An 11997-nucleotide genomic window follows, 5' to 3' on the forward strand; every position below is an offset into this window, starting at 1 on the left:
GTGGGAACTGAACAATGAGCTCACTTGGACTCGGGAAGGGGAACATCACACACTGGGGCCTATCATGGGGAAGGGGGAGGGGGGAGGGATTGCATTGGGGAGTTATACCTGATATAAATGATGAATTGATGGGTGCTGACGAGTTGATGGGTGCAGCACACCAACATGGCACATGTATACATATGTAACAAACCTGCACGTTATGCACATGTACCCTAGAACTTAAAGTATACTAAAATAAATAAATAAATAAATAAAAAATATTAGATTTAGCTAGCAATAAACACACAGAAAAAAAATTAAAACATAGAAGACAAGTATTAACTTTGTGTGAAAATGCTGTTCTGGAAAATTAAAATAATAACAGTATACTATGTGGTTCAGCTGTAAATAAGTTTCAGTGGTTACAATGAGGTAAACCCTGACCACTAATCTAAATACAATTAAAATCTGATTATGGTATTGGAATCTTTCACAGAGTGTGAAGGAGGAAGATAGAAGGAAAAAAGACTAACAAAGAGATAAATGCTCGTCTTTCCCAATCAGAAGTTAACTGATTATGCCTGCCTACAGTAGAAAACATCAAGAACTAGTAATACTAGCATGTTAATTTAAAATACAGAAGTCAATGGTAAAAGGATGATTGAAAGAGTTAAAAGAGTTTCCCTCTAGAGAAGGGGACATGAAAGTGGCAAGACATTGATGGTTTCAGAAACAATCTTGTTTTGATTCTTTAAGTCATTTTATTATATTAAATTTAGCATGAAAATAAATTAAGAAAACGTATTATTTAAACATTAGAAAAGACAGAATAGTAAAAAAATAGTAAATTTGTAGATAATGTAAACAAACCATTAACATATAAAGCAATAATAAAATTTCTATTTTGTGAGAATTAAAAAGAGTAACAAGTAGATAAAACTAAAAGGCTATAGCAGAAAAGAAAAACTCTAGAAATCAGATGGTAAAATATCAGAGTTCAAGTGTTCTCAGGCATTTATATTGTTAAGAAGAGGAAAAAAGATATGGATTAACATTTCACTTTGTTACATTTTGTATTTAGGTCAAAATTTATAGTAAAGCACTCTTAGAAATGATACTTGTAGTTTTTAAAGAAGAACCAAACACATCTATAGCAAGTTCTGTGCCAGGCCCCATCCTAACATGTTATATATATTAACTCTCACAACAACATTGTAAAGTAACTGTCATCCTTATCTCCATTGTTAGAAAAAGAAACAGAAATAGGTTAAATAACTTGCCCAGATTAGTAAATGCTAAAGCTGAGACTCTAACTGAGACAGTTGGATCTCAGAGCTCATACTCCTAACCATCATGATAGTTGGGGAAAACTAAATACATCAAAAAAGAGCAAGAAAATTAAAAATTAAAAAAAAATGTAGTTAGCAAAAGAAAAAGCATAAAGTCAGATGGTAGGACACAATAAAAGTGATCCATTCTAACAATATAAGTCAATGAAGTAAACTTGGTGAAAAAACAAACATTGTCAGACTAAATTATTTTTTCAGCTATTAGTGCTTTATTTGCTTTAGTACCATATGTAATTTTTTTTTATTTTTGTTTTTCTTTATTCTAAAAAAAAGAAAAAATGTATACATATGCAGAACATGCAGGTTTGTTACATGGGTATACATGTGCCATGGTGGTTTGCTGCACCTACTGACCTGTCCTCTAAGTTCCCTCCCCTCACCCTCCACCCCCCAACAGGCCCTGGTGTGTGCTGTTCGCCTCTCTGTGTCCATGTGTTCTCATTGTTCAGCTCCCACTTACAAGTGAGAACATGCGGTGTTAGCTAAATTTTTAAAATCCAATGATATGCTATTTACTATACTCACACTTTTAAAACATGGAGATATAGGAAAATTGAAAGTCAAAATATGATACTCTGCCCCTCCCCCAAATAAAATAGCATTAAAAAATAGACTTAAAAAGCATTACTAGAGAGAATACGGGTCACTACATAATTATAAAACTATTTTAAATGTACATGCACCTAAGAATATGGCTTCAAAATATATGAAGCAAAAATTGACACAACTAAAAAAAGTTGTCAAAGCCACCTCCAAAATGGGAAGATTTAACTAACCCCTTTCTCAGCCACCGAAAAGCGAGAGTCAGACATTAACAGTTTTGATCTAATCGATATATATAACATTGCAAAATAACAAACGCTATAATTGAAGAATACATACTCTTCAAGCAGACAAAAAACACTACAAAAGTTGCGCACAAATTGTTTCATAAATAAACTCTTCGTAAATTACAAGTTTGGGCAAATACAGATAACGATTTCTGACCAATTAAGTTAGAATTCAATAAATAAAGATAATTAGGAAACCCCAAAAGTTCAGAAATATGAAAATGCACATGTGAAGAACTTAAGGGAAAAAGGAGTAAATAATAATAGTTACCAAAGAATAAAAATAAAAACTAAATAACACAAAATATTGAAACATTGTGTCATCTGGTTTAAGTGGCACTTAAATAGAAACCCTTAAAAAACAGAAAGCATTAATGTATGTATTAGAAAAGAAGCAAACCTCAAAGTTATTGAACTGATCACATAAAAGAGGAGGAGGAAGAGGAAAAATAAAAGAAGGAAGAGAAAGATGGTACAGAAAACAGAAGGAGAAACTAAGAAACAGAAAGAAAAAAACTAAGGTAAGATTAGAAATAATAAGATAGAAAAAACAACCCAGGATAGAGATTAACAGGAGCAAAAGATGATTTTTTTAAAAAGTCTAAGAAAATAGAAAGTCCTCTGAGGTGTGTATTTTTTAAAATGAGGAGGTAAAAATAAATGTTAGAAATGCAAAGGGGAATGTAGCTAAAGCTGCAGAGATTAATCTGACAGCATCTATATGTTATTCTAAAAACTTCAGGCCGGGCACGGCGGCTCACACCTGTAATCCCAGCACTTTGGGAGACAGAGGCAGGTGGATCATGAGATCAGGAGATCGAGACCATCCTGGCTAACATGGTGAAACCCCGTCTCTACTAAAAATACAAAAAAAAAAAAAATTGGCCGGGCATGGTTGCTGGTGCCTGTAGTCCCAGCAACTCGGGAGGCTGAGGCAGGAGAATGGTGTGAACCCGGGAGGCGGAGCTTGCAGTGAGCCGGGATCGCTCCATTGCACTCCAGCATGGGTGACTGAGGAAGACTCCATCTCAAAAAAAGAAAAAAAAAAAACTTTATAAAATACATTTGAAAACAGAAATGACAAATTCTAGAAAATTATAACATCAAAATTGGCTCAAATAGAAATGAAAAACTTGAAATTTTGGACAATTTAAGAAATTAAATCAGTAGTTACTAATTATTGGTAGTAAAATCTTCCACAAAGAAAATGCCAGACCAGTTGGTTTTACAACCGAGTTCCAACAATCATTTAAAAAACGAAGCAAACAAAACATTCTACTCTTGTGCAAATTCCCACAGAAAATGAAAAAGAAAAAATTATTTTCTTCGTTTTATGTGACTAGTATAATCTTGATACCAAACCAGATAATGGTACTACAATAAAGGAAAAATTATAAGCCAATCTCACTCATGAACACAGTTGCAAACATGCTAAACAAAATAATGGGTTGCCAAATTGAGCAGGTATAAAAAAGAATGTTTTACAAATCTGAGTTATAGCCCAGGTATGCAAGACTAGTTTATCATTAGAAAATCATTAATGTAATTAAACACTGATTAATGGCTAGAAACCCATGTGGTCATCTCAATACATACAAATGTTAAAATCATACATGTATACATGAATAAAAGTGTTAGTAAATTGGAAATAAAAAGCAATCTCCCTATTGTAGGAACTAATAGTTACCAAAAAAACCTACATGCTAAAAAACATTCTTTTTAAGATCAAGAAAAAGTCAAGGATGTCTGCTCTAATCAATTCTCTTCAACATTGCACAACGTTTGTTAATTAGAGGTACACTGAAATAAAACTAACTAAATAATATAAGCCCTAGAGAGGAAAAAAAAATCACTTGTTAACTGAAAGATTACCTATGTAAAATCTCCAAAAAAATGTAAGGATGAATTATAAGAATAAGAGTTTACATCAATGACAGACTGGATAAAGAAAATATGGTACATGCACACCATGGAATACTATGCAGCCATAAAAAGAAAAGAGATTTTGTGCTTTACAGAAACGTGGATGGAACTGGAAGCCATTATCCTCAGCAAACTAACACAGGAACAGAAAACCAACGCCACATGTTCTCACTTACAAGTGGGAGCAGAACAATGTGAACATATAGACACAGGGAGGGAAACAACACACACAGGGACCTGTCTGGGGCAGGGGATATGAGGGGAGGAAGAGCCATGAGGAAAAATAGCTAATGCATGTGGGACTTAATACCTAGATGACGGATTGATAGGTGCAGCAAAACACCATGGCACATGTTTACCTAGGTAGCAAACCTGCACATCCTGCACGTGTACCCCATAACTTAAAATAAAATAAATTAAAATAGAATAAAATTTATAGAGTTTAGCTCAGTAAACTTACTTGATAAAAAATTAATAAAGGACAATGCACTCTATACACAGTAACAGTTATAAAATATAACATTTATATAAATAGCAGCAAAAATACCTAAATGTATATATAATAAATAAAGTATAAGCATGTTGTCTAGAAAATTGTACAATTTTATTGAAAGATAAGAAATGAAGTAAAATTTTCTTTCAAGAATATCTAAATACTTGAAGGAATACCATGTTTATGAATATAAAGATTCAATGTCATCCAGATTCTGAATCTCCTAATAGTGATCTATAAATTCTATGCAATTCCAACCCATCCTAACAGTTTTCCTAAGGAACTTAGTAAGTTGATTTTAAAATTTGTATGAAATATAAATGGGCCAAGAGTATTTAAAATATCTGAAAAAAGTATTGTATGAAACTTATCTTAAAATATACTAAGATTTAGCATAAATGTATAATAAGTAGCTTAGTGTGGCACTGGCATAGGCCTACATAAATAGATCAATGGACTTAATAGAGACCCCAGAATAATACTATGCACATATGCAAACTCAATATACAAAAGAGGTGGCATTAGAGTCAGCAATGAGGCACTTTTCAGTAAATAGTGCTGGGAAAATTGATTTATATCTTTTTTAGTGAAAATGGATGCCCACCTCACTACACGTATATACAATAAACAGGTGGATTAAATAGGAAAAGTCTGAAATATTTAGAAGACAACATAGAATATTTTTGTAACCTCAGGTTAGAGAATAAGATCTTTAAAAGACTCAAAGAGCTTAGACCTAAAGGGGGAGAACTCAGAAATTCAACTACATTAAGAAATCGTATTTACAAAAAGAAATCATTAAGGAAATTAAAATGCAAGGCACAAAGTAAGAGGATATATTTGCTACATATATGACTAATAATAAATTTTTATCTAGAACACATAAAGAACTCCTAAAAATCAATACAAAAGACCTGAATGTCTTCTCCCTGCCGAGATGTAGTAACAGGGTCTAGATTTACTCTCTCACCTAAAACAACTGAAAACCAAACAAAATACAGTGAAATTTAAGACATTTGGCCTCAGACAGCAAAGAACGGTGATTATCCACAGTCAAGGAACAAATGAGCCCTACAACGGCTCCATCGTGTTACCTTGTGAAGTTTCCAGGACACAGCGCAGAGAGGAGAAACCCAGAGTCTGGCAGACTTCTTAAGCTGAGGAGACAGAGCTGAGGACCCAGGGAGACCTAGATGTCTAGAATTCTCAGGGCAGAGCATCAAAGAGGAAAGAGTTCCAAAGAGAGAGAACAAAAACCGTAGAAGGTCGCACCTGAGCATGCAGAATACTGATCCAGGCACATGTGTGAAGAAACCATCTGGGTTTGATGGAAAAATCACCAAAAGGATTAGAGGTGACAGTACTCAGAACTCACATAAGAGTAGTGCCCTAACAATCCTAAATGTTTATCCACAAAAAACAGAGTCTCAACATACACGCATCAAAAACTTACAGAACTGCAAGAAATCCATAATTATATTTGAATATTTCCGTTAAAAAGGCCAACGAGACTACAGAAAAATAGATAAAAGACGTGAAGAGTTTCTTCACAGAAGGGAAAACACATGGCTAGTAAACATTTCTTTAAAAAGGTAAGAGAGTGTTAAAAATTTGGAAAATGCAAATGAAAGCCACAATGAGATACCCCTCTATACCCACACAGTTGGCACACATTTAAAAGTTGGGCAGTATCCAGCGTAGGAGAGGTTGTTGCTCAGCAGGAATGTGTATACGGTGCTGGTGGGAGAACAGTATGGAAACATCTACTAAAATTGAAGAAGCACATATACCAAAACCAGTAATTCACATACCATTGTATACCCTGTTTCTATAATGGACCAGGAGACATGTATATCCATGAATGCAACAGTCAGGGGAAAAAAAGAAGAAGAAAAAATGAAAACCATTGAAAACAACCCAAATTTCCTTTGTTGGGATGATAAATCAATAAACTATAGCATATTTCTATAACAAAATACTGTACAGGAGTAAGACTGAACTACTTCTCATACAGATCAATATGCATAAATCTCCCAAATATGATATTGAGAGGGGAAAAAGTGAGTTGCAAAAAATACACATAATACATTGCCATTTACATAGTGTCCCAAAGCATGTAAAATTAAATAATAAATTATCAAGCTATACATTCTCATGTAGCAAGACCATATAAGCAAAAAATTGATAAATGCAAAATTCACTTTCATGGATACCACTGGGCAGAGGGCTGGAGAGATAATATTGGAGGAGGTTCTGGAAATGTGGTGAGCATGTGAATATCATTTTTAATACTACATACAGACATTATAAATATTATCTATTGTGTATCTAACAAAATCAATTTTATAATTTCATTATTCATAGTAAAGGCCATATATTGAGCACTAGTTTTGTGTCAAAGCTACACCAACAGCTTACTTCAACCATCCCATTGTTTCCCTCACTCTAACCCTTCAAAAATGCACTATGATTGTTCCAAATAAGTACAAAGGGAAAAAGCAAGGCATGTAAATATTGAGTTGATCTCCCATGATCACATAGCTGATAACCGAACAGTAAAACGTGATACCCTTAGAGTATTCCCCTTATCAACACCAACAGCTTCACCTCCTTGAAGACTATTACTAATACTTACAACTTAGGTGAGGTCTCATTAAGGGTTTCACAATCTAGTTGATATTCTACAAAGACATTCTTGGACTACATTGAGAGTTGTATTAAAACCTGTTTAAAAAAACATCGTGGGAAAATTAATGAACAGGCACTCAATAATTAATTCTGTTGTTGGGAGTCAGGTATCCTTGCCAAAGAGAAAACATTTTAAGCCAGGGTGTTCAAAGATGAGTAAGAGGTCTCATCAGGGGGAAAGCAAGTGCATAATTCAGTGGCTGTGCTGGGGTGATTGGAGAAAGAAGTCACAGAGACCCAAACCAGACCAGTTAGCTATATTGCAAAATGTTTGGCAAGAAATGATAAGATCCTGTGTTTTATTTTTAGTAATTTGGAAGAAAATAAAATTGTGTTTGAAATTCTCATCCTATTAGAACATAGAACGGATTTCCACAAAAATGTAAAATACTGATATTTTATCAAATATCAAAGAGTTCCCAGGCTGCAAAGGATTATGAAAAGAGCATAGGCTCTGGAAGCAGGTATAAGTAAGTTTATGTCTTGTCTCTACCCCTTACTATTTACATGACTTCTATGTGTGTAAAATAGGAAATACTATCTACTTCATAGGGTTCTAATAGCCAAAACAAAAATGCTTAGTAGTGTATATGGCTGATATTTAATAATATGTGCTCAACAAGTATTAGTTCTTTTCTCCTCCCTTAGGCTCAATGCAAATGATCAGTTGTTGTCTGTTTTTTTCTTCTCTTTGTGGTATCCCTATTGATGCCAGAATGCACATGTAGAAACCACTCTAACTGTTAATATTTGCATACTTGCCTGTGGTTAAGAGTCAATGTCTTGGCTTGCATAACTTGACTTGTAGGGCCCTCAGCTTCCTAATTTAGAAAACATCATTACAAATGGTATCATATCACTTTAACAATTGCCATGACAATGCCTTTGGGAGGTCACAGACCTAACAGACCCCTACACAAAGGAAATCATGTCAAGTAAGAAATAAATAACTAAGGGGAATGGGGTACGTGTGTATGGGTATCTGTCTGTTTATTCTTCCTTCCAAACCCCAAAATGACATCACCACATGGCCTCCTTTTGGCAGCATTTCTGACTCCCCACCACCATCACATCCTCCTCTGAACATCCACTCTGCAAATAGCACATAGTGCTAGAGTCTTTTTTTTTTTTTTTTGAGATGGAATCTCACTCTGTCACCCAGGCTGGAATGCAGTGGCATGATCTTGGTTCACTGCAATGTCTGCCTCCCAGGTTCAAGTGATTCTCCTGCCTCAGTCTCCTGAGTAGCTGGGATTACAGGCACACGCCACCACACCCGGGTAATTTTTGTATTTTTGGTAGAGACGGGGTTTCACCATGTTGGTCAGGCTGGTCTCAAATTCCTGACCTTGTGATCCACCTGCCTTGGCCTCCCAAAGTTCTGGGATTACAGGTGTGAGCCAACGCGCATGGCCGAGTCTTTTTAAAAGCATTTTTCTTTGGCCTCCTTTACTTTGAGCTCTGTCAAGGCAGGGTCCAAGTTTTACTGACCTGTCTGTGTCCCTCCAATAGTAAGAATCATGTATTAAAATGGTGTATGCTCAGTAAAATGTTTTTTGTGTGGTGTGCTTCACATAAAATAGGAATATTGGTGTTTACTGTCTCATTGCTTCACAGACATGTACAGAAGTTATCTTCACCGTGCTTGTAAGTAATTGAAAATTCTTTATTTGAAAGGTAAAATGTCACTACAAGTTCAAGTAAAAGTTGTGAGTTGGTGTTCTTTCAGAAGAAACCTTTGTTTATTTTTACAATTAACATTCATTAAGTGTATTATGCGTAAGTACGGTATGGAAAGCTTTGAGGCTGTGGTAAGCAAAGATGCCTTTATCTAAAAGCAGTACTCTGTGCCCTAAACTAATCCTGACAGGACAAGAGCCCCCAAAGTCACAAGGGAAACCACCACACCACACGGAAACACATTTTATTATTATTATTATTATATCAGAGGAGGATGGAAGTTTCCAGAAGGATTCCTCCAAGGAAAGGAAAAGAAACTGAGAAAGTATCTGAGGTGTTTGAGTAAATCAACACACAATTTACATTTCTAGCAGACAGTGGGCAAAAAAATTAAGAAAAGGATCAAATAAAAGAAAAACAACAACAAAAACAAAGGGAATTATTAACTCAGACCAAACAAAAACTCTACCAAAAAAAAATTAGTCTTAGGACATTAGTGGCTCAGTTGTGCACAATATTTACATTAAAAATGATGTAAGAACTGAGTCACCATTTAAACAAAATTTGTTAAATAACCAAATTAGAAAAATGGAGAAGGGAAAGTTTACTTTGTATAATGTTGTATTCAGACTAGAAAAAGAAAAAATTCATCGTATATAATAGAAGTCAGTATGTCATGTTTTCATATTCCTGCATCTAGGGAGGTTTTTACCTGTAGATTTCAAAACTCAATTGTTAGAAGCATAGAAGTTATTACTATACAGTTTTAGTACATTGTAACTTTTAATATGAAAATATTACTATCCATTCAATTTAATGCTTTCTAATTGTGTTAATTTAAAATATTATCAATATTGCTAAATGTACTTTTAAAAAAATATTGCATGGTGAATATTTTTTTCTCTTAACCCTTGCCTTTGTTCAAAAAGGAATATTTAATGAATTGGTAATTTTTGTGCTTACCAATGTTTCAACTTCTTTCGGCCATATTATTATGGTATATTGTCTAATGCTATGGTTTCCTTTTGTATTTTCTTTCTCCTCTTCTGCCTTTCCCCCATCATTATGTTTTGCTTTACTCTTTTTCCCATCTAGTGCAGTGTTTCCTAGGAGAGGTGCTATTGACATTCAACATGGCCATTTCTTGTTCGTGTTGGCTGCTCTCCACTTTATTATTGCCTGTGCCCCTAAATAACAGTAGCATCCCAGTCACTGGGACAACCAAACAATACTTGTTCCTTTCCACATGGCTCCAAGGGATGTCATACCACTCTGATGTGCAAATAGGTGCCCACTACTTTGGGATCTAAAAGTCTATGAGTTCTCTTCTCTTGTGGTTCTCTTTATTTTTCTAAGTGAATGTTTAGTTTTGTCTCTGTAACATATCCATGGTTTAAAAATTGGAGTGGAACATTGAGAGTCATACCACCCAATAGCAAAGAATAATCTTTTTTATCACCCTACTTCTTATGCTCTTGAATGCCAACACTTTTAATTGTATTTACTTCTATGTAAATACATGCATTGTTATTTGTAAGTTATTCTCTATGGTATACACATACATGTATATATGTCTCTGTATATTTATATGTGTATGTATGTGTATACTTAACACTTACAAATGATATACCCATACGTACGAAAGAATGAGAGAGGAATTCATACTCAACAATAAAATTATTGATTTTCAAACACCCATATATAATTCATACAGGCTACACACACATGTATATATGTCTATGTATATTTATATGTGTATGTATGCATATACACATATACAAATGACACACACACATGTGAAAGAATGAGAGAGACAGAAATCCATACTCAACAACAACAAAATTGTTGTAAAATTGTATGGTACACACAGTACCTTCCCGGGCTCCGGCTGCATTTTCGCGCACGCGGGAAGAGTTGGTGGTGAATATATATGTCTATGTATGTTTATATGTGTATGTATGCATATACACACATACAAATGATACATACATACGAAAGAATGAGAGAGGCAGAAATTCATACTCAACAATAACAATAAAATTACTTTCAAACACCCATATATAATTCATACAGACCACATTATCTGACAACCAATCAGAAAAGAGGGAACAAAAGAAGAGAAGGAAGGAGAAACGAAAGAATAGTAGGAAGAAGGAGAGAAGGGAGAGAGGGAGGGAAGGAGAAAGGAGGAAGAAAGATTAACAAAGAAATAGGTCTACTTAATCCCAGCACTTTGGGAGGCCGAGGCGGGTGGATCACGAGGTCAGGAGATGGAGACCATCCTGGCTAACGCGGTGAAACCCCGTCTCTACTAAAAACACACGCAAAAAAACTAGTGGGGCGTGACGGCAGGCGCCTGTAGTCCCAGCTATCCTGGAGGCTGAGGCAGGAGAATGTCGTGAACCCGGGAGGCGGAGCTTGCAGTGAGCTGAGATCCGGCCACTGCACTCCAGCCCTGGCGACAGAGCGAGACTCCGTCTCAAAAAACAAAAAAGGAAAACAGATAAGAGTTTGATTAGGCATACTGTGCCTGTGCGGTCATCTCATTCACAAACACACAGTGAACCCTAAAATCAACTCAGCATTTCAAGAATATTTACACCAGGAATGGTCCTAGACAAATGAAACAACTCAAGATTTCTCTGCTAAGAAATAAAGCTCCCCCGTCCTCCTAAGACCAGTAACTCTAGGACTTGAGAAGTAAATTACATTCGCAGGATAAAAGACTCAAGCTTAGTCATACTTGCTTTTACCTCACTGTGGAACTTAACATATGGAAGGAGCTGGAATTCAGTTTTGTCACTAAGTTTAATTATTTCTTCAAAGTATGGGTGACTGGGTGACTGTCTGTGAAATTAGACAACTTACATAGTTACTTCATGAGTTATAAGTGTCCAAACTCATCTTAAATATTTAGAGTATTGACTTGATGGACTAACTTTTCGTTTAAGATTGTCCTTTGCCTGTTCTGCCTACCAGGACATTCCCTCCCACCACCCTCACTAACACACACACACACACACACACACACACACACACACACACACACACA

At 35.2% G+C, this 11997-nt stretch overlaps 1 protein-coding gene across 1 annotated transcript in view; it reads right to left on the reverse strand.

The window, feature by feature from the left end:
* LOC111549850 (cytosolic beta-glucosidase-like) overlaps positions 1-11997 on the reverse strand; it is a 123369-nt gene that overhangs the window by 88195 nt on the left and 23177 nt on the right.

This window comes from Piliocolobus tephrosceles, chromosome 3, assembly GCF_002776525.5.
Source record: "Piliocolobus tephrosceles isolate RC106 chromosome 3, ASM277652v3, whole genome shotgun sequence".
Lineage (NCBI taxonomy): Eukaryota > Metazoa > Chordata > Mammalia > Primates > Cercopithecidae > Piliocolobus > Piliocolobus tephrosceles.